The sequence below is a fragment of the Erinaceus europaeus genome, chromosome 8 (genome assembly GCF_950295315.1).
Source record: "Erinaceus europaeus chromosome 8, mEriEur2.1, whole genome shotgun sequence".
Classification (NCBI taxonomy): Eukaryota; Metazoa; Chordata; class Mammalia; order Eulipotyphla; family Erinaceidae; genus Erinaceus; species Erinaceus europaeus.
In genome coordinates, this window is record NC_080169.1 from 43,519,061 (window position 1) to 43,543,592 (window position 24,532).

At 39.0% G+C, this 24,532-nt stretch overlaps 1 long non-coding RNA gene across 1 annotated transcript in view; it reads right to left on the bottom strand.

Moving 5' to 3' along the window:
- LOC132539895 (uncharacterized) overlaps nucleotides 1-24,532 on the bottom strand; it is a 375,892-nt gene that overhangs the window by 339,188 nt on the left and 12,172 nt on the right. The window lies entirely within an intron of this gene.

A 24,532-nucleotide genomic window follows, 5' to 3' on the forward strand; every position in this document is an offset into this window, starting at 1 on the left:
TAGCTATACTATGTTGTTGGATAGTTTCAATATAAACCACATAGATGTGGGATTAATCTCGTTTGGAAAGGGTTGAAAAGGTCATCAATAAATAATCTAGGATATTAACCATAATCCTTGTTACAAAGCCCCTTTGAGGACATTAAAGTATGTCTGAAACAACTTTGATAAAGAGAGGAAGCTAAAGGCATGTTCTTAATGACTTATAACAAAGCACAAATTACAACTAAACAAATGTTTACTTAATGGTCACACAAAACACTGCTAGACACTGTAAAAATTAGCAGTGACTTTTGTATACATATGTATCTAAAACACTCAAATGAAGGAAAAGATGGTAATGTGTAAAAAAAAGCACTTAAACACATAGCCTTTTACCCTAGATTTATTTGTCAATGTGCTTTGTACTTTTCCTTTTATAATGTACCTGTCTTGGGCCATGATTTTAGTCTTCTATTGTTTTCCTCTTCCATGCTCAATTAAGTAACAATGGTCATTATGATTTAATCAAAACCCTCTTAAATTTCTGAATATTTCAAGAAAACATCAGTAACTTAGAGACAAGCAATACCTCTCACATTTTTTTTTACCTTCTCTACCTATATCTTAGAGATCGTTTAAATGATTCTGCCTTCCTGATCTCTCTAGTTTTCTATGACTAGCTATGAATATCATCCACTGCCCCACAAACTACCTTTACTTTAAACTTGCCCAACTTTTTAATAAGAAAAATAAAAGGTGTACCTATGGTTCCTTCCTGTTGAAATAAAAATATCAGAATATGAATATCTTCATTTGAACAGAATATACTTGACAAGGAGATGAGAAAAGAGATTTTAAAAATATATGGAAGATATGCTCTATCATTAAAAAAGACATTTTCTCTATAACTTCAATCCCCATGATCATTGTAGTACTACCCTCTTACCCACCATGTTTTGCCTTTTTGCCTTCTTCACTTTTTATTCAATCCCACACTCACCCCATCCTAAAAGAGCAGGAAAGAGAACAGCACTTGACAATATTGTACAGAGAGCCCATTCTTAGACAACAATGGAGTCCAAGTAGATGTGCAAATATGCTTCCCATATGATCCATTTGAAAGAGTATTACTATAATTCTTATTTGACTTCCTAAGGATGAGCTTGTTGAAAGAATGGTTTATGAATAAATCTGTAAAAAAAAAAAAATCTAGCCTAAGTGATACTTTCTATAGTTTAGAGAACAGAAACATATGCCTGTCCCCCTGCTCCCATGCTCCCATGTGTGTGATACAGATTGAGAGTCTGGACCCCTGAAATTATAGTTTGGGCCTAGCAAAGAATGACCACTTATAAAAAGGATGCTTTGCAGTGTGATATGATACTCCTATAATTAGTAGAAATACCGGAAAAGGTTATGTCTAAACTCTTAAATGGGTAGCACAAATGTTAAATACAATTAAATAATTATACAGTTTCAGTTTTATGTTTTGAGCATGAAGACTTTTGATTTATGGTAATTATTTCTGAGCTGTTAAAAACTCAAGCCTACTGGATGTCAATCTTAAGGTTGTGCTTTTTAAATATTTTTCAAGCAATGGTTTGTAGATTACCTACTTTGAACTTTTCCCAATGATTTTTCAGAAATTTGCATTTATTTTTTAAAAAATAAATTTTACCTTTCTGGTATTTTTCCCTGCCTATTTCTAGCACAGATATTTGGAGAGATCAGTATCTGCCTCTATAAATTATAGCTTCATTATGTTTGTAGTTTGTCTTTACAATTTATTTAATTACCTGTTTATTTATTTTGTTTAAATGAAGAGACAATTTTCTGTTTTTATTAATATTACTTTGTAAATTATGTAATGTAATTTATTTTAAATTATGTACATTTCTTTTTTTAATGCACAAAATGTCTATATACAATTAACTACATATTTGCAAATAATATCACTAAGCTTTATTCAGTTAATACAGACCATGTGAAGATGTAATATGCTTTTTTACATTTTCATATGAGTTATTTGTAAATAACTAAGTTGTTGACAAACATGGAAATCATTTTCATTCTACTCGTGTGTATCTGTTTTAATTTTTCATTGTTCGGTATTCAAATATGGGTTAAAAATATTTTATATGAGAAGTGGGCAGTGGCACACCTGGTTAATCATGTAAGTTATCATGTGCAAGGACACAGGTTTGAAGCTTCATTCCCAAGTTCCATCGCACCCTACCTGCCCAAGTAGAGAAGAAAGTGTCACAATAGCAAGTATTGCAGGTGTGTCAGTCTTTCTTCCTCTCTGTCTCACATTCCCTCTCAAATTTTCTCTGTCCCACAATATATAGAGAAGAAGGAGGAGAAGGGCTAGGAGGAAGATAAGGAGAAGAAGAGAGGAAGGAGAGGGAGAAGAATAGAAAGGGGAGGAGAAGAAGAATAGAAAGGGGGAAAAGAAAAGAAAATATTACCACTGGGAGCAGTAAATTCATCCTACAGGCAAGGATACCAATGATAAGGTGATGTTAATTTAAAAAAAAAATAGTTTCATGGAATTTTCAAGTCATTTTACTACTTTTTCATATTGTCCCTTCCTGGATCTTTTTCCTAACAATTTCAATTTAAAAATGCTCAAAAATGTTATTTTTTTTATTCTAAAAAAAAACCTGCTGTGGGTGGGACAGGCAGTGGCACACTCTATTGAGTACACATATTACTATGCACAATAACCCAAATTTAATCTGAATTTGGAAGCTTCACTGTAGTAAAGTATTGCAGCGGATGTCTCTCTCTCTCTCCCCCTACATCCCCCTCCCACTATATTTTTCTCTGTCTCTATTCAATCTGTGACTAAATATTTTTAAAAACTGTACAAAGTAATTAGATTAATTATAATGGCTAAAGGGCTTCTCAATTAAAGTACCAACAGGGCTGACAAATACCTCTCCTGGAAAATGTGCCTGCTTTGCCCTGTACATGAACCAACTTTGAACCGAGGACCCGCCATATTGATAAGAATATCAGTGCTTATAGCAATCAGGCAAGAGAGAGAAATCAAAGGAATACAGATTGGAAGGGAAGAAGTGAAGCTCTATTTGCAGATGATATGATAGTATACATAGAAAGACCTAAAGAATCCAGCAGAAAACTACTGGAAGTTATTAGGCAATATAGCAAGGTGTCAAGCTACAAAATCAATGTACAAAAATCAGTTGCATTTCTTTATGCAAACACTAAATCTGAAGAAGAAGACATCCAGAAATCACTCCTATTCACTGTCTCAGCAAAATCAATCAAATACCTAGGAATAAAGTTGACCAAAGAAGTAAAAGACTTGTATACTGAAAACTATGAGACCCTACTCAAGGAAATAGAAACTGATACCAAGAAATGGAAAGATATCCCATGCTCATGGATTGGAAGAATAAATATCATCACAATGAATATTCTCCCCAGAGCCATATACAAATTTAATGCAGTACCCATCAAAGTTCCACCAAGCTTCTTTAAAAGAATAGAACAAACACTACAATCATTTATCTGGAACCTGAAATCACCTAGAATTGCCAAAAACATCTTGAGGAAAAGAAACAGAAATGGAGGCATCACACTCCCAGACCTTAAACTATATTATAAAGCCATCATCATCAAAACAGCATGGTACTGGAACAAAAATAGGCACACAGACCAGTGGAACAGAATTGAAAGCCCAGAAATAAATCCCCACACCTATCGACATCTAATCTTTGATAAGGGTGCCCAAAACATTAAATGGAAGATGGAGGCTCTCTTCAGTAAATGGTGCTGGGAAAACTGGGTTGTGACATGCAGAAGAATGAAATTGAACCACTTTATCTCACCAGAAACAAAAATTAACTCGAAATGGATCAAAGATCTGGATGTTAGACCAGAAACAATCAAATACTTAGAGGAAAACATTGGTAAAAAACTTTCCCACCTACACCTCAAGGACATCTTTGATGAATATAACCCAATTGCAAGGAAGACTAAAGAAGAAACAAACCAATGGGACTACATTAAATTGAAAAGCTTCTGCACATCCAAAGAAACTATGAAACAAACAAAGAGACCCCTCACAGAACGGGAGACTATCGTCACATGCTATACATCAGACAAGAAACTAATCACCAAAATATATAGAGCTCGGCACCAAAAAAGCAAATGACCCCATCCAAAAATGGGCAGAGGATATGAACAGAACATTCACCTCAGAGAAGATCCAAAAGGCTAAAAAAATATGAAAAACTGCTCTAGATCACTGATTGTCAGAGAAATGCAAATTAAGACAACACTGAGATACCACCTCACTCCTGTAAGAATGGCATACATCAAAAAGGACAGCAGCAACAAATGCTGGATAGGCTATGGGGACAGAGGAACCCTTTTGCATTGCTGGTGGGAATGTAAATTGGTACAGCCTCTGTGGAGAGCAGTCTGGAGAACTCTCACAAGGCTAGACATGGACGTTCCATATGATCCAGTAATTCCTCTCCTGGGGTTATACCCCAAAGACTCCATAACACCCAACCAAAAAGAGGTGTGTATTCCTATGTTCATAGCAGCACAATTCATAATAGCTAAAACCTGGAAGCGACACAGGTGCCCAACAACAGATGAGTGGCTGAGAAAGCTGTGGTATATATACACAATGGAATACTATGCAGCTATCAAGAACAATGAACCCACCTTCTCTGACCCATCTTGGACAGAGCTAGAAGGAATTATGTTAAGTGAGCTAAGTCAGAAAGATAAAGATGAGTATGGGATGATCCCACTCATCAACAGAAGTTGAATAAGAAGATCTGAAAGGGAAACTAAAAGCAGGACCTGACCAAATTGTAAGTAGGGCATCAAAGTAAAAACCCTGTGGTGAGGGGTAGACATGCAGCTTCCTGGGACAGTGGGGGGTGGGAGTGGGTGGGAGGGATGGGTCACCGTCTTTTGGTGGTTGGAATGGTGTTTATGTACACTCCTAATAAAATGTAGTCATATAAAGCACTAGTTAATTAATATGAGAGGGGGAAAATTAATTGTATGTCTCCAAGTTTTAAAAACACAGACTGAGTCTTTTTAATATATAGGCTGTGTATTTGATATGCGGACTCTCAAAAGCCTAGACCAAGTAGATCAGAAGCAACCAATAGCACAGCTATATAGAAGATATTGGATACTGTACAGCAAACCCTAACAAAAGGACTTTTCAAAGTTAACCCAATTACCAAATAATGTGATGACAACATTAACTATCCATTGTCTTTTTGAACCCTAAGACAGCAGGAACCTCACATCCCCACTATAGAGCCCCTACTTCCCCCAGTCCTGGAAGCCTTGGATAGGGCCCACTTTCCCATATTCCTCTCCCAATGCATATCAAGTAATACTGTATCTGCCGATCGCAACCTAATCAACACAACGATTGCCACCTCAACATGCTTCACTTCAGACTGTGTCCAGAGACTTCACATGTGGAATGACAACCCTTCAGCTTCATTACTCGGGTGAGACCTCTCCTTTCATAGTATTCTCTAATTTCATCCCAGGTGGTTCACTTTCTAACAAAGTCCCAAAACCTAGATATACACCAGGTTCTGTGAGAGAGAGCTTATGATATTTCACATGTATCCATAAACTACTGCAAAATACATACCTGAAAGCAGAAGCACACTAGAGTTTGCAGTGAGTACCCCCCTAACACTTCTTCTCCACTATTCCAAGCTTTGGGTCCATGATTGCTCAACAATTTGTTTGGCTTTGTATGTTAACTCTCTTTTCAGTCACCAGGTTCCAGATGCCATCAGGATGCCAGCCAGGCTTCCCTGGACTGAAGACCCCACCAATGTGTCCTGGAGCTTAGCTTCCCCAGAGACCCACTCTACTAGGGAAAGAGAGAGGCAGACTGGGAGTATGGACTGACCAGTCAATGCCCATGTTCAGCGGGGAAGCAATTACAGAATCCAGACCTTCTACCTTCTGCAACCCACAATGACCCTGGGTCCATGCTCCCAGATGGATATAGAATGGGAAAGCTATCAGGGGAGGGGGTGGGATATGGAGATTGGGTGGTGGGAATTGTGTGGAGTTGTACCCCTCCTACCCTCTGGTTTTGTTAATTTATCCTTTCTTAAATAAATAAAATAAAATAATTTTAAAAAATTGGAAATAAAGAGTGTATGAGATGGAAATGAAGAAAGAAAATGAAAGCAACACTTCTAAACATAAAAGCTAAAGATTGAGTGAGCTTAAAGGAAAACCTGAGTGATTTTTTTACTACATCCAAAAATGTTTAAACAACTCAAACCAAATAAACAAGATTGTCAATATACTTAATATAAAATATCTCCCTCCCTATCTCTCCCTTCCTATGTATTTCTGGTTGACTCTAGCCAGTAAATAAATAAAGGTAATTTTAAAAGCTAATGTGAAATAAATACATTTAAATAATAAAATGATTAAAAGCACACCAAGATAGTAAAACTGGTTATGCTTTTGTAGAGCAAAATGATAGCTATCTATTCTTCATACCATTCTAATTTTTTCAAAAGAATCTATAATAAAAATATGATATTTTATAGTCAAAGAATGTATTTCACAAATTTATAATAAAGTGTAGGCATAGTCTTTATGATGAAGATATATGATACTTGCTCTATCAAACCATTTGACACTATTGCGTATTGTTACATATTAATTGCTACATCTCTTTGCCTTTCAAAGAACTTTTGTCTCAGCTTAAAATATTTCATGGAATGCAGTTATGAAAGAAATTAATGCTATATTTTTGAGATCAGATTAGACTAGGTGTGTATATGGTGGTATGATCCTACACTAGTGACATGTTTCTGTAATTTTCTTTTTCTTAGACAAATTGACTGTGATCTTTGATTACATCCAGAAAAAAATCTGCTTTTAATTTTAGCCTTTCCTATAAAAACACTTTTGCCATTACTTTCACCATTATATTTCTGACTACAAATATCAAAGTTATCTTGGGTTATTGAACTCTACAGAAGATTTGCAAATTTTAATATAACAGCAAATATGTCCAGCACCCATTTTAGACAATTAATTGCAATTTTCAGTTTCATGACACAAATTTAATAAATTGGAGCCCAGGCATTGCTTTGAACTCTGATAAAAGGAATAATCTCTATTTCAAACAAGACATCCATTTTGGACTTCTGGAGCTATCACTATGAAATTTTGTCTTTACCAATTTGTTCCACTAGATGGCAGGCTTGTAATGCTACATGTAACCAACATAAGCAACTTGAAGAAACCAAAAGACTGACAAGGGTACCAACTTTGTTCACTTAATTGTATTCTCTCCACGTATGCATATTATTAAATATACTTCCTTTGCTAGCCTGAAGTAGAAAACTGACAAGACATTGGAAAAATAAAATGAGACTGGCAATGTTAAGAGGAGGAATACAAATAAACAGAGGAAAAATATTTTCACTTGGAGACCCACCCTACTAGGGAAAGAGAGAGGTAGACTGGGAATATGGACCGACCAGTCAACGCCCATGTTCAGTGGGGAAGCAATTACAGAAGCCAGACCTTCCACCTTCCACAACCCACAATGAACCTGGGTCCCAGAGGGATAGAGTGGGAAGGCTATGGGGAGGGGGTGGGATATGGGGATCGGGTGGTGGGAATTGTGTGGAGTTGTGCCCCTCCTACCTATGGTTTTGTTAATTAATCCTTTCTTAAATAAAATATATATATTTTTTTTCCACTGGGCCTTTCAGATAGTACACGTAATGTTCCTGCTTTGCCATGCATGTATCCTGGGGTTAAGCCCAGACTCCACCACTCCAGGAGAAGCTTTGATGTTATATTGTTTTTCCCACTCTTGAGTTTTTCATTTCTGTTTCTATATAAATTCAGCCTAGAATGGTGAAGGAGAGAGAGAGAAAGAGAGAGAGAGAGAGAGATCCGTGTCAATAAACAATATTAAAATCATCAAAATTTAATGATGAAAGTAAAGTTTTAAGACAAGGGCAGTAGCACAGATTTGGTATTGGACACCACTAACTGGCATATAGAGCTGATGTGGTCAAATTCACATGCATACACACGCACACACACACACCATGCTGAATGTTTTATTAGGATCAAATGATACAATCATGTGAATTTTGTTTTTCTCCTTATCCACTGATATAGTGGACTATATTACTTGATTCTTTTGTATTGTATATTTACTTTGCATCTCGGATAAATACAGTTAAGTTACCATGAATGATTCTCTTAATTTGTTATTAGATTTGATTTGCCACGATCTTGTTAAAAACTTTTGAATCCATTTTTATCAGTAATAGCAGTCTGTAATTTTATTTATGTTTATATTATCTCTATTTGATAGAGACAGAAATTGAGAGAGTGGGGGGAGACAGGGTGGGAAAGAGAAAAAGAAACCTGCAGACTGCCTTTACCACTCACATAACTTTCCCCTGCAGGTACGGATGGGGCTAAAACCCGAGTCTTTGCACACTGTAACATGTTCACTCAACCAGGTGCGCCACAACCTCCACTACACACACACCATAATTTTCTTTTTTGATTCTGTGTTTGTCTCCTTTAGGAGTCAGGGTAATGTTGGTCTTGTAAACTGTGTTTGGGAGTGGCCTCTTTTTGATTTTTTAAAAAATGTTTGACAAAGATAGAAAATAAATCAAGACAACTGGTCATGTGTTTTTGTTTTTAGGGGAAAAAAGGTTACCAGAGTCCAGAGAAAAAGAAACATTCTTACACTATTAGTAATGAAGGAGATTGAGATTAGTGTAGCCTCAATGAAAAATGGTAGTGAGAGCTGGGGAGATAGCAGAATGGTTATGCAAAATGCCTTTCATGCCTGAGGTATCAGTGATCCCAGATGCAAGCTTCAGCATCACATAAGCCAGAGCTGAGCAGTACTCTGGAAAAATATATAAATAATTAATTAAATATGGTGTGGAGAGCTATTGAAAAGTTACAAATAGGGATACTGTATGACTCAGAAATATCAATCCTAGTTATTTACCTAAAGAATATGAAAACATTAATTCAGAAAAGATAGCATGATGCCAACCAGACTTCCCTGGACAGACAACCCCACTAATGTGTCCTGGAGCTCTGATTCCCCAGAGCCCTTCCCCAGTAGGAAAAGAGAGAGGCAGACTGGGAGTATGGATTGACCTGTCAGCGCCTATGTTCACCAGGGAAATAATTACAGAAGCCAGACCTTCCACTTTCTGCATCCCACAATGACCTTGGGTCCATACTCCCAGAGGGTTAACGAATAGGAAAGCTATCAAGGGAGGAGATGGGATAAAGAGTTCTGGTGGTGGGAATTGTGTGGAATTGTACCCCTCTTATCCTATGGTTTTGTCAGTGTTTCCTTTTTATAAATAAATAAATAAATAAGATATACGGACCCCTACATCCACAGCAGAATTGTGCACAATGGCCAAGAAATAAGTTCAGAGTCCCATCCACAGGTGACTGGGTAAATAAGATGTATACTCAGTGGAATCATACTCACTCAGCTATTAAAGATAAGAGACCCTGTTGGCATCCCCTGTAGAAGAGGCATTTTATGTTGCAGGAGGACCAAGGTGCAAGCACCTAGGCCCTACTACTGGGACAGCTTCACAGTGAAACAGTGCTGTTTCTCTCTGTCAAAAGAAAAAGAAAGGAAGGAAGGAAGGAAGGAAGGAAAGAAGGTAGGGAGGAAGGAAGGAAGGAAGGAAGGAAGGAAGGAAGGAAGGAAGGAAGAGTAAGAAGGAAAGAAAATAGCCACCAGTAGTGAGGAAGATATGCAGGCACCAAGCCCCAGTGACAAAATAAAAAATAAAAAAGGAAGAAGCATTCTTTTGCAACAACGCTGATGTTACTTGAGGTAAATATTCTAAGTGAAATATGTGAGGAATCAAAAGACAATTACTAGTTTATTAGTTTCTCTCATATTTAGGATCTAATCAATCAAACAAAAAGATCAGCAAAAAATCTCTCATTTCTCTTTCTCCTCTCTGTCTCTCTCTGTGCCTCTCTCTGTCTCTCTCTCCTCTCTGTCTCTCTCTGTCTCTCTTTCCCCCACCCCCCTTGCACACACCTTTTAAATTCTGTGAAAAATAGGGTGGTTACCAGAAAGGAAATCATGGGATAGGAGAGAAGAGAGAAGGGGTCTATTTGATAGTGCGAAGCCAAATGACCTTGTGGTGGATGCAGTCATGTATAATGCACATTTCAACATATGCCACTGTATCCATTAAACTTATTTAGTACTATAAGTCAATGCCATTTTTTTTAGTCAATGAAATTTTGAAAACATTTTTTCTATATAATTTTTCAGAATCAGGCCTTTCATATGCACAATCTCATTATTTTAAGGCTTCTTTTTATTCAGACAGAGAAACAGAGAAAGGGGCCAGGTGGTGGTGCACCTGGTTAAGTGTTCACATTACAGCATGAGAGGACCCAGGTTCAAGCCCCTGGTCCCCACCAGCAGGGGACAGCTTCATGAGTGTTGAGGCAGGACTGCAGATGTCTCTCTGTCTTCCCCTCCCAATTTCTGTTTCTTTCCAATAATTAAAATAAAACAGAATATCTTTCTTAGAAAGTACAAAAAATATTTTTAAAGAGAGAGAGAAACAGAAAGACAGAGAAACTAGTCTACATGCTGCTTCAGTGAACATCTGACATCTATGGTTTCTCTGATGTTCATTGAAGCAGCATGTAGACTAGATTCAGTGTGGCCTTACAATGGCCATTTTCTCTGACTTCCAAATCACCTTCACATGGTGATGACTGGTATGCATGACAAGGAAAATTGTGGATAAACAAATTTAAAAACACATGACACTTTTGTTACTGTATTTAAAAAAGAAAAGGAAGGAAGGAAAGAAGGAAGGAAGGAAGGGAGGAAGGAAGGAAGGAAGGAAGGAAGGAAGGAAGGAAACTAGGTAGTGTAAACTAAGACACAAATTTACAATTCAAGATGGCAAATTGATCACATACCTTTATCTCTTTTCCCCTCCAAAGATTTCATTTTGTTTTATGTTAAAGGACTGATTCATCTGTTTGTTTCAAAGCTGAGGACTTTGAATTTAAATTAGACTACTTCTGAGCTCCAACAGTTGAGATTACTTCACTGATTCCTTTAGGCCACTGTATAAAGCTAGAAGCAAAGTGCAGTCCTGAAAAATAAACCTTAATATTAAGAAACACTTTTTTTTCCAGAACAGAAAAATATATGCAATAGTACCCCTAGTGCATCATCAGACTTTGGAATTATAGGTCACTATTTAACACGGTGTCCCTTGATTTTTTTTTTCTTCTGACCCTTACTCTTCTCAGTGCTAGCTTGGCAATGAAAGGAATTAAATTTTCAGTTATTTCTAAAACACCACAAGCAAACTCATCAATATCACTAAACTACTTGAATACCCAGGATCAAAGAAATATCTTGAAGCCTCTGATAATTGGTCCTCATCCTTCCACTAAAATCACCACTAATTGTTATTGAATTGCTAATACAAAAACTCAGGAGAAGCCACCTAATGGTATTCATTTACTGAGTTAAAAAGGATAGTGTTTCTTTATTTCATTTTTTAAATTTATTTTTTATTTAAGAAAGGATAAATTAACAAAACCATAGGGTAGGAGGGGTACAACTCCATGCAATTCCCACCACCCAATCTCCATATCCCATCCTCTCCCCTGATAGCTTTCCCATTCTCTATCCCTCTGGGATCATGGACCCAGGGTCATTGTGGGTTGCAGAAGGTGGAAGGTCTGGCTTCTGTAATTGCTTCCCCGCTGAACATGGACATTGACTGGTCAGTCCATACTCCCAGTCTGCCTCTCTCTTTCCCTAGTAGAGTGGGTCTCTGGGGAAGCAGAGCTCCAGGACACATTGGTGGGGTCTTCAGTCCAGGGAAGCCTGGCCAGCATCCTGATGGCATTTGGAACCTGGTGGCTGAAAAGAGAGTTAACATACAAAGCCAAACAAATTGTTGAGCAATCATGGACCAAAACTTGGAATAGTGGAGAGGAAGTGTTAGGGGGGTACTCACTGAAAACTCTAGTGTACTTCTGCTTGCAGGTATATATTTTGCAGTAGTTTATGGATACATGTGAACATATGCTCTCTCTCACAGAACCTGGTGTATATCTAGGTTTTGGGACTAACCACCTGGGATAGAATTAGAGAATATTATGAAAGGAAAGGTCTCACCCGAGTAATGATGCTGAAGGGTTGTCATTCCACATGTGAAGTCTCTGGACACAGTCTGAGGTGAAGTATGTTGAGGTGGCAATCGTTGCATTCTTTATTTCATTTTTCTCCAAAACACTGTAATCCGTTAGTCTGTGCTTCTAGACTTCCCATAGCACAGTATTTGTCTGCAGTTCTCATTACCAAAACAGGGAAATTTTATGGAAATATGACATGAATAGTGCTAGGCAATTTCCAGTTACACATTTGTGAATTTTTACTGAATTTCAGGACATATATTTCTTAATCTTAACAAATAGTCAGAACAACCATTTTCTCTTTCATCTCAGCTTTGCACCAATATTTTGTGTTAAGTCTCACTTGTTTATCATTTATTCCAAGTTTTGTGGAAGAATGATATTTTATTAAAAACACAAAATGTCCATAATTCTGTTTTGTTTTACAAATAAAATGATACACTGTGTTCACGACATTCTCAAAGACAGTTTGAACAGAAAGTAAGTAGACTGTCTTTCAGAGGAAAGTATATACATACACACACACACACACACAGAGAGAGAGAGAGAAGAGAGAGAGAAAAAGGAGTTTTTTAATTTTTATTTATTGACAAGACCATAGGATAAGAGGGGTACATTTCTACACATTGTCCACCCCCAGAGCTCCATATCCAATTCCCTCCCTTGATAGCTTCCCTATTCTTTATTCCTCTGGGAGTGTGGAAACAGGATCATTATGGGGGTGGGGGAGAGTTTTAATGAAATAGTAAAGTGTATCCTCTAGGTCAGATTTCCACTTTTGAGTCAACAAAACATGTAAAAGTATAAAGACAGTATGAACCCTCCTAAAATTTTCAAATGTTGTTCTCAGATGTTAATCAAGTAGATTGCTTAAAAACACCTTACAAACAAGTAGGGCACCAAAGTAGAAACCCTGTGGTGAGGGGGAGGGTGGACATGCTGCTTCCTGGGCTGGCGGGGGAGGGGGTAGGGGTGGGGCTGGGTGGCTGGGATGAGACACAAACTTTTGGTGGTGGGAATGCTGTTTATGTGCACACCTATTAAATTGTAGTCATATAAATCACTAATTAATATTAGAGGGGGAAATTGATTGTATGTCTAACAAAAGGACTTTTCAAAGTTAACCCAATTACCAAATAATGTGATGATAACAATAACTATCCATTGTCTTCTTGAACCCTAAGACAGCAGGAACCTCATATTTCCACTATAGAGCCAAAACTTCCCCAGTCCTGGGACCCTAGGGTAAGGCCCACTTTCCCATATGCTTCTCCCAATTCTTATCAAATAATATTGCATCCACTGATTGCATCCTAATCAACACAATGATTGCCACCTCAGCATGCTTCACTTCAGACTGTGTCCAGAGACTTCAGGTGTGGAATGACAACACTTCAACTTCATCACTCGGGTGAGACCTTCCCTTTCATAGTATTCTCTAACTCCATCCCGGGTGGCTCATTTCCTAACAAAGTCCCAAAACCTAGATATAGACCAGGTTCCAGGAGATAGAGCATATGTTCCCAAGTATCCATTAACTAGGGAAAATATATACCTGAAAGCAGAAGTACACTAGGGTTTGCAGTGAGTACCCCCCAACACTTCATCTCCACTATTCCAACCTTTGGGTCCATGATTGCTCAACAATTTGTTTGGCTTTGTATGTTAACTCTCTTTTCAGCCACCAGGTTCCAGATGCCATCAGGATGCCGGCCAGGCTTCCCTGGACTGAAGACCCCACCAATGTGTCCTGGAGCTCCGTTTCCCCAAAGACTCACTGTTGTTAAAATTTGGAGGCTCTAGCTGACCGGGCTAGCTTCACGGGCGGGTAACAGAGACAACCAGAGACATACGGCTGGGCAGGGAAGCTGTATTTCTTTATTCAGGAACAACGATTCATAAACTAAGACAAACTAATCACCAAACAGAACTCTGCTGTCTCTTTGTGGCAGCGCAAGCACTCTTACTCTTGAACTCTGAAACTCTCGAACCCTGTAACTCTGGAACTCTGGCGGGGTTCCTAGGGGTGGGGCCAAGCAGGCCCACAAAACTAACAGGACTGATCCAATTCTCTTGGCGGGGGAGAACTAGAACCCAATGTAAAGCATACAACAATTCCCCCTTTTCTTTTTAACTAAGTGACTACAGTATCAAGGGTGTGGGGTGAACAGAAAACTCTATCATACAGGCATTTTTTAAAAAGGAAACTGGCACAAACATGGAGAAACATGTAAGCAAGTAACAAGAACCAGTGTGCTGCCAAGGGAAGGCCTGAGGGGGCCTTTTTTGCCTCTGTGGGCAAAACTTTATCAGCTTAAAAAAAACATTTCTTGCCTCTGGGGGGTGTACTTTCTTGCCTCTGGGGGGCGTACTTGCCTCGACAGGCATTTGCATGGGGGTGGGGAACGGCCTAGAGTCCCAAAGGCAGCTGGCTGCAACTTACTTACTATGAAACAAAACTTGTTATTAGCATAACCAAAGCACAATCTAATGTTCTAATAGTAAAGGAATTTGAGACTTTTACATATCAACAACGTCTTTTAACCTTTTGTTACACCCATTAAAATGGAGTCACACCCTAGTTGTGTAGGAAAGGAAACTTCAGGCATGAGAATAATTAGCATAGTCATTGTGCGATCTACCATTTTTAATAGAGAAGGTAATGGAGAGTTTTACATATCAACAAGTCTATTTAACCTTTTGTTTAGACCAACTTAGTTAAAATATATTGATTGTTAACTAATTTTTACCTCAGACTTTAAATGTAAGTTAATTTTATCTTTATGAGAATTACGTTGAAAACCTTTTTCATTTAACTTTGCCTAGTAAGAATTTAGCCTTAAAGTTACTGTTTACCAAACTTTAAACATACACATAAACATGGTCATTAATACACAAGGAGAGAAACCTTTGTTACGAAGACATGTCATTTTAAACACGAATTTAAATCTGTACTGTCTTAGTTGTTGGGGGGGGGGGTTTCACCATCTGGAGGTGGCTTCCCATGCAGCTTCACTTCTAGGAATTGCAGGTTGTGATCTCTGCACAAATCTCTGCGTACTCCAGCTTGTCTGCCTTCAGACCGGACCAGCAGCTGGAGATCTCGTGTGCCCAGTTTCGGCAGGGAGCCCAGGGGTCCGGGAGGTCCGGGATCGTTCCAGAATTCATAGCAAGAGGGTGGGCGGGCCGAGTTGTAAAAGGGGCGGGCTGAGGTGCCCAGGGGTGGCGACCATGATAGGCTGCCACGGCCCTGCCCCATGGCCCTGCCATGTCTGCTGCCCTGCTCACAGTGGCCGAGCAGCGTGGAGGGATCACATGTCCAGTGTCCTGCGCCACGCGGTGGAGAGCCGGCTCCTGTGGGCTGGCCTGCATGCTGGCATTGGGCTCCTGCCTGGTGGCATCGGGCTCCTGCGTGGTGGCATCGGGCTCCTGCGTCGTGGCATCAGGCTCCAGCGTGTTGGCATCGGGCTCCTGCATGGTGGCATCGGGCTCCTGCATGTTGGCATAGGGCTCCTGCATGTTGGCGTCGGGCTCCTGCGTGCTGGCGTCAGCCTCCTGCGGGCTGCGGGGCTGCGGGAGCGGTGCGCAGGGTTGTCTGGGCGCAGCCGGCTGGCTGGCTGTTTAACCAGGTGGAAACAGCAGCTCCGTGCCTCGCCTCCCGCCCGCTGGCTATTCCCACTGTCTGTTCTGAGTTCGCCCGAGCGAGTGGAAACCACAGAGTGGTCCAGAGATAAATGTTCCAGAAACAGCAAAACAGTCTCATGAAGAAAGAGCAGAGGCCTTTGGAGATCTCTTCACAAGCAGAAGAGAAGGCCATAGTACATAGGTAGCCAAGTTGTCTTTACTTATCTGAGAGATGCGTATGTCAGGTCCACGTGGGCGCCATTTGTTGTTAAAATTTGGCATCTCTAGCTGGCCGGGCTAGCTTCACAGGTGGGTAACAGAGACGACCAGAGACATACGGCTGGGCAGGGAAGCTGTATTTCTTTATTCAGGAACAACGATTCATAAACTAAGACAAACTAATCACCAAACAGAACTCTGCTGCCTCTTTTCTGCAGCAGCACCAAGCACTCTCTCTTACTCTGCCACTCTCCAACTCTCGAACTGTGGAACTCTCGAACTTTGGAACCCTCTCTCGGGGTTCCTAGGGGCGGGGCCAAGCGGGCCGCGAAACTAACTGGACTGATCCAATTCTCTTGGCGGGGGAGAGCTAGGACAAACCAATGTAAAGCATACAACAATTCCCCCTTTTCTTTTTAACTAAATGACTACAGTATCAAGGGTGTGGGATGAACAAAAACCTATATTGTACAGGCATTCACCCTACTAGGGAAAGAGAGAGGCAGACTGGGAGTATGGACCAACCAGTCAAAGCCCATGTTCAGTGGGGAAGCAATTACAGAAGCCAGTCCTTCCACCTTCTGCAACCTACAATGACCCTGGGTCCGTACTGGCAAAGGGATAGAGAATAGGAAAGCTATTGGGGAGGGGATGGTATATGGAGATTGGGTGGCAGGAATTGTGTGGAGTTGTATCCTCCCCATCCTATGATTTTTTAATGTCTCTATTCTTAAATAAATAAATAATAAAAATTAAAAAATACCTTACAAACATTTGTTGTTATTACCTTTGTTGATATAAAAAAATTCTCACAGGAGTAAATCAATACTTCACTGTTGTCTTTATTTGCATTTCTCTGATCATCAATGATACTGAGCATTTTGTCATTTGTCTGTTGGCCCTTTGAATCTCTTTTTGGTAAATGCTCTGCCCATGTCCTGTGTGTGTGTGTGTGTGTGTGTGTGTGTCCTTATCTATTTTTGGATGGGGTTGTTTAGGTTTTTTTTTTTCATGTTTGGTGAGTTAAGTTCTTTGTATATTTTGGTTATTAACCATTAGTCTGATGTATCACATACAAAGATCTCCAATTCCATAAGGAATCTTTCCTTTTGGGTGGTGATTTCTTTTGCTTTAAGGATGATTTTCAATATGATGTAGTCCCAATGGTATATTTTTATTTTTGTTTTCGTTTTCCTTGCAAATGGCCTAGAGTCATTGATGTCACACTTAAAACTTAGAGAAAAAATAGATCTGTGAATTTTTTCCTCTAAATATTTAATGGTTTCTGGTTGAACACCAAAATTCTTGATCTATTTGGACTTTACTTTTGTGCATGATGAGATAGTGGCTCAGTTTCATTCTTCTTCATGCTTTAACTTGATTTTTCTAACACCATTTGTTGAAGAGACTCTCCTTTATCCATTTAACATTTTGAACACCCTTGTCAAAAAATTAGATGTCTATAGGTGTGACAGGCTTATTTCTGAACTTTCAATTATATTCCACCGGTCACTGTGTCTATTTTTGTTCTGGTATTTAACAATTTTGATTTAAATAAACTTATGATATAGTTTGAGATCTGAGATTGTGATGACTCCAGTCTTACTCTTTTTTTTTTCTCAAGATTGCTTTGGCAATTCTGGGTATTTTCGGATTCCAGATAAACTTCTATAGCTTTAAATTTCTTAAAGAAAATTTGTGAGACCTTGATAGGGATTGCATATGTCTCTAGGTAGAGTAGTTATTTTCATTACATTAATTCCATATGCAAGTCTGTCACTTCTTTTGTTAGGTTTAAACCTAGATAAGTGATTGTTTTTGATGTTGTAGTAAATGGGATTGATTTCTGAGGTTTCTCGAGTAAAGGAACACTTTACTGCCAGCTCAAATGTAAATTGCTCCAACCCCTATAGAGAGCAGTCTGGAGCATTCTCAGAAGGATAGAAATGACTTTCAAGTCCTCTCCTGGGGATATAGCCTAATGAACAAAATTCACCCATCAAGGGGGGTAAATAGTTATGCAAAGCAAAGAGACTCCAATGCCTGAGGCACCTAAGTTCCAAGTTCAATCCCCTGCATCACTGTCAGGAAATTGTGAGGATGTGGTTGAGCTCGGCAGGGCTCACAAAGCACCCTTCATTCCTCATACTATGGCCTATTTACATAATCATTGTTTTGCCTGAAAGATCCCCACCCATTCCTTTGATCTAGCTTCTTTCTACCCTCAAGACCTTCCCTGCCTCCAGGGTATTAATTAATCCTACCAGTTAAAATCCTCATAACAGTTGCTAAGGAAGTTCCTACCTTTCCAGTCCCATTTTTCTTTTCTCTGCCCCTTTCCTAGCCTTTTCCGTTTCCGACTTGCCACTTCCAGGTTGGACCTTTAAAAGCTTTGGCTCTCTGATCAATAAAGACATTCCATTGTCTCACCACATTTGGTTCCTGAGTCATCTCCCTTGCGTCCCCAAGTGAGTAACAGCCCAGGCTGGCTCCAGTCAAGTTCTCTCCAGCCCAGAGAGTACGTGCCAGGGAAGAGGCACCCCCATGCTAGCCCAGCACACCACCATAATCCAGAGCTGAGCAGTGCTTATCCTGTGAGGGTATTTGTCTTTTTTTTTTATAATGGAGACACTTGGTATTGCATTTTAAAAACACACTTCCAATATCAATGTTTTAAGCTATCAGGGAGGTGTGGTAGACATAGAGAACACTAGCCCCACACACATAATTCTCATCACTGACATACCATGGCAGCTTTAAACCCATGGGCAGTTCGATTTAAGCTAAGGACTAAGGGTATTATCTAATATTGTGTCTAGAGCAATGTCACTTATATGGGAGCCCTGTTTATTAGCAGTTATTACTTTATAAAAATAGTATGCTATTCCTTCTCCTGCTGCCACATTGACCAGATTGCTCCTTATGTCAACAATAAAATTTGTAGAATCAGCTGAAAAATGACCTTTTAAGGGCATGAGAAAACTACCTTTTTTTTTTCAGCACCAGTGTGCCATTCACTAAGATATATGTATACTTGCCATCTTATTCATCCCTTAATTATGAAATTAACATTTGAATCCCCATTTTAGTAATAAAGAAACTGGAATCCAGGAGGTTAAATAATTTGCAGAAAGTTATGCAGCAAAGTCAGAATTGAAGCTAGGACTATTATTTTATGAACACAGAAAGTTGGTTAGTTATGCATAGGAAAATTTAAGCTCTGTGAGACTGTAGCTATTGAAATAGTGTTTCTTTTAAACTGAAGTTTATAGAAGCCATCTCTCAGCTCTAAGGATAAGGGATTTCAAATTAAAAGAGCTTCTTCTAGATTTCCCTAGAATTATTCTTTTTTCTCTAACTAAAATGAACTCAAAATTTCTTAGGCACATTCAACTAAATCCCCTTTATCCTTATATGGAAATAAATAGTATTCATCACTAATAAAATAAATAAATAATAGTGTTAAAAAATAAATAAAAGGAAAGGAGAGAAAAGGAAAGACCAAATACACCCATCCAAAAAGATCTATGTATAACCATATTCATAGCAGCACAATTTGTAATAGCAAAAACCTGGAAGCAACCCAGGTGTCCAGCAACAGATAAGTGTCTGAGTAAGTTGTGGCATATATATATATATATATATATATACACAATGGGATGCTACTTAGCTATTAAGAATGATAAAGTCACCTTGAATGAACTTAAAGGAATGTTAAGTGAGATAAGCCAGAGATAGAAGAATAAATATGGGATGATCTCACTCATGGGAAAAACTTAAACAAGAACAGAAAGGGGAAACTTAAAGTAAAACTTGGACTATTTTGGTCTATTGCACCAAAACAAATGCCTGGGGGAATGAGGGGAGTGCTTCTGGTACACAATGATGGACCTAATTTGAGGGTGAGAGTGTTTTGCAAACACCCAGGCTGGTAAAACAAGAAATTGTGCCCATGTGCCAATAACCGTATTATAAATTATTAACCTACCAATAAAATAAAATAAAATAAACCTTTAGGAAAGTATATGTAAAACAACTCATTTCAGCCAACACGTTATTACCACTGACTTCCACAAGAGGGAACCATGTCCTCAATTTGAATAGTTATAGCAGCTTATTCATCTACTGAGGTTTTTTTTTCCTTTCCGTTTATTTTTATTTTTATTTTTTGTTTTTGTTATGTTGTTTTTGCCAACAGCTCTAACTACAAACATATTTAGTTTCATCTGGGAGCATCAATATAAACATAATGCATTACTTCCCTATTCAGGCACAGGTGAGATTTTATTGGACACATGTTCCCCACTTGCAGAAATACAGACCTGATGTTGCACAAAGAAAATTTAAATGACATGGGGACAATTGGAGAAGTCATTTGAGATTATATGATTTGATTGTAATCACACTGGAGGGATTATTTTTTTCTTTGTAACAATAATTGTTTACTACAATTGGCTAGGCAGTGGCACACCTGGTTGAATGTACAAATTACTTGGTTCAAGCTCCCAGACCTACTTGCGGGAGTGGGAGGGGGAAACTTCACAAGTGGTGAAGTAGTGCTGCAGATATCTTCCACTCGCTACCATCCCTTTCCCTCTTGATTGATCCAATAACTAAATTAAATTTTTTAAAAAAGAACTGTTTACTTCAGAAAGATCTATGATCCTCCTTTGTTTGAGTATATATTTGCCAAAGTCTTACAACATTCTATTAGTGCTTGTAGAAAAATATGATGTCACACTATTGCCAAGTTTATAAAAGAGTCATACAGTTTCTTTGAGGCCTTGAATTCAATTAAATCATCTCAGGACATTGTTTTCATATATATGAAGTACTAAAAAGGTGACAGATTCTCTACTTTATTCAGAAATATATGAAGAGTAATGTCAGAACTGTTAGTTTAAATTTTACTTCACATGAAAAATACAATGTTCCAGTGAATATATTTTCCAAGATGGTATAAATTGTTTTAAAGACACAAAATTAATATGATAAAAATTGTAAAAGACCACTCTCCATTGATTACATACATTTTACTTGAGTCTTTTTAAATTAAAGTAATGGTGATTTAATAAAGCACCAAAAGCCTCAAAGTAAAACCTTCTGGTATATATTACCTTCATTAGCTATGAAACAGATTTCTTTTGTCAGGTTTTGTGTCTGTTTCAAATTTCTTGGAACTTGTGTTGCTTCTTCAGAGTAAATTATTTATTATTATATAATCAACCCTCAAAATAGAAGCCATCCCATCAAACTATTGGCATCCACTAAATACTAATAACCTAAGAATTCAGCTGTGCAGAAAAGCAATCTAAAATGCCCAGGAATGAATTACACAGATAATTCTGCCTCTGCATAAAAGAAACAGGGAAGGACTGCTTTGTTCTTTAGATAACAATTAATTGGAGACCCTCCCTGGTTTTCTCCTTTGTCTGCTCCAGGAATGAAGACTGAAATGGGATGCAAAGCATCCTGGTCCTTGTTCATTATGATTCTTTAAACTCCTGCCATTTAGGAAACGTGTCTCAATTTCTGTGGAGATGAATCAGGAAGGTCAGACTGAGCTTTAATCAAAGGTAGAGGCTCCCCTTGCCCTGGTATATGTGACTTTATTTATTTTTTTTCTTAAGTGCCTAGAGCCATGTTGGAGGTCTGGCTGTGACTGCTGCTCCATTAATCCCCGAGCAGAACAAGTATACTGATGTTGTCAATGACAATCTCCTTCTGCAATATTTCTTGCTAAACTGAAAGGATTTTGTCACTGGTGCACTATCAAAAATATATGAAAGACTTGGCCCTTATTTAGAGATGGCCTGTCAGTTGAGTTAACATTTGTAATGTAACCTGAACAGTTCTCATCCCTCACTGGAAGCAGTGAGGCACACTGTGCTACAGGGTTTTAGCCTCCTCCTGGGGAAAGTGTTTTATACTGTCATTCTCTGTTGTTCTTCTAGGCTTTTCACTTCTCTGTAAATTCCCCCTTACAGTCTGCCCTCACCTCTGCCCACCAGCATCCCTTGTGTAAATACTTTTCTTCCCTTCCCTCCCCTCCCTCTCTCCCTTCACCCCTGCATCTCTCTTCCCTCCTTTATTGCTGATATGATGTTCTGCAATTTTCTCCAACACTTTTGTTTCAGAGAAGAGTAAATCTCTTTCACTTTTCTTTTTTTTTTTAAATTTTTTATTTAAGAAAGGATTAATGAAAAAAAACATAAGGTAGGAGGGGTACAACTCCACACAATTCCCACCACCCAATCTCCATAACCCACCCCCTCCCATGATAGCTTTCCCATTCTCTAGCCCTCTGGGAGCATGGACCCAGGGTCACTGAGGGTTGCAGAAGGTAGAAGGTCTGGCTTCTGTAATTGCTTCCCCGCTGAACATGGGCGCCAACCGGTCGGTCCATACTCCCAGTCTGCCTCTCTCTCTCCCCAGTAAGGTGTGTCTCTGGGGAAGCTGAGCTCCAGGACACATTGGTGGGGTCTTCAGTCCAGGGAAGCCTGGCCAGCATCCTGGTGGCATCTGGAACCTGGTGACTGAAAAGAGAGTTAACATACGAAGCCAAACAAATTGTTGAGCAATCATGGATCCCAAGCTTGGAATAGTGGAGAGGAAGTGTTAGGGAGGTACTCACTGCAAACTCTAGTGTACTTCTGCTTTCAGGTATATATTTTGCAGTAGTTTATGGATACGTGTGAACATAAGCTCTCTCTCACAGAAACTGGTGTATATCTAGGTTATGGGACTTTGTTAGAAAGTGAACTACCTGAGATGAAATTAGAGTGTACTATAAAAGGAAAGGTCTCACCCGAGTAATGAAGCTGAAGGGTTGTCATTCCACACGTGAAGTCTCTGGACATAGTCTGAGGTGAAGCATGTTGAGGTGGCAATCGTTGCGTTGGTTAGGTTGTGATCGGCGGATGCAATATTATTTGGTTTGGATTGGGAGATGCATACGGGAAAGTGGGCCCTATCCAGGACTGGGGGAAGTAGGGGCTCTATAGTGATGTGAGGTTCCTGCTGTCTTAGGGTTCAAAAAGACAATCGATAGTCCATGTTATCATCACATTATTTGTTAATTGGGTTAACTTTGAAAAGTCCTTTTGTTATGGTTTGCTGTACAGAGGAACCCTTTTACATTGCTGGTGGGAATGTAAATTGGTACAGCCTCTGTGGAGAGCAGTCTGGAAAACTCTCAGAAGGCTAGACATGGACCTTCCATATGATCCAGTAATTCCTCTCCTGGGGTTATACCCCAAAGACTCTATAACACCCAACCAAAAAGAGGTGTGTACTCCTATGTTCATAGCAGCACAATTCATAATAGCTAAAACCTGGAAGCGACCCAGGTGCCCAACAACAGATGAGTGGCTGAGAAAGCTGTGGTATATATACACAATGGAATACTATGCAGCTATCAAGAACAATGAACCCACCTTCTCTGACCCATCTTGGACAGAGCTAGAAGGAATTATGTTAAGTGAACTAAGTCAGAAAGATAAAGATGAGTATGGGATGATCCCACTCATCAACAGAAGTTGACTAATATCTGAAAGGGAAACTAAAAGCAGGACCTGATCAAATTGTAAGTAGGGCACCAAAGTAAAAACCCAGTGGTGAGGGGTAGAAATGCAGCTTCCTGGGGTGGGAGTGGGCGGGAGCGATGGGTCACAGTCTTTTGGTGGTGGGAATGGTGTTTATGTACACTCCTAGCAAAATGTAGACATATAAATCAGTAGTTAATTAATATGAGAGGGGGAAAATCAATTGTATGTCTCAAAGTTTCTCAAAACACAAACTGAATCTTTTTAATATATAGGCTGTGTATTTGATATGCAGACTCTCTCAAAAGCCTAGACCAAGTAGATTAGAAGCATCCAATAGCACAGCTATATACAAGATACTGGATACTGTACAGAAAACCATAACAAAAGGACTTTTCTATTTCACTTTTATAGTGTTCTGTATACCATCATTCATTCTGCATTTGCTAGGAATTGTTGATTTTCTCCTGAAAAGCTCAGGATGTTAGGAGCATTGATTATCTATACAATCAGGTATTTCATGAGACAAAAAGAGTGTGATAGCACAAGTGGTAGCGTAGCTCTCCTCCCAGACTTGACATTTGATTCCCCATCTAAAGTTTTCTTTTTAATTTAAAAGTCTTTCAAAGTCTACTCAAATACAGACCTATGTAAATTATAAGCAATGTTCAATTTGTTTTTACCAAATTAGAACAAAACATAAGCTCTACTCTTGTGCTTTGAACATACGAAATAGACATGAGTGATACAACCAACTCCAGGAAAAAACTCCAAGGAAGTAAATCCTCTCAGTACCCAGGACCACCACCACCTTAAGACACACTTCCCGCAGGGGCATCTCCATTCCCATTTTCCTGGCTACCTATGTTCTACCATCTAACTAGTTCATTAATACCAGCATCAACTGG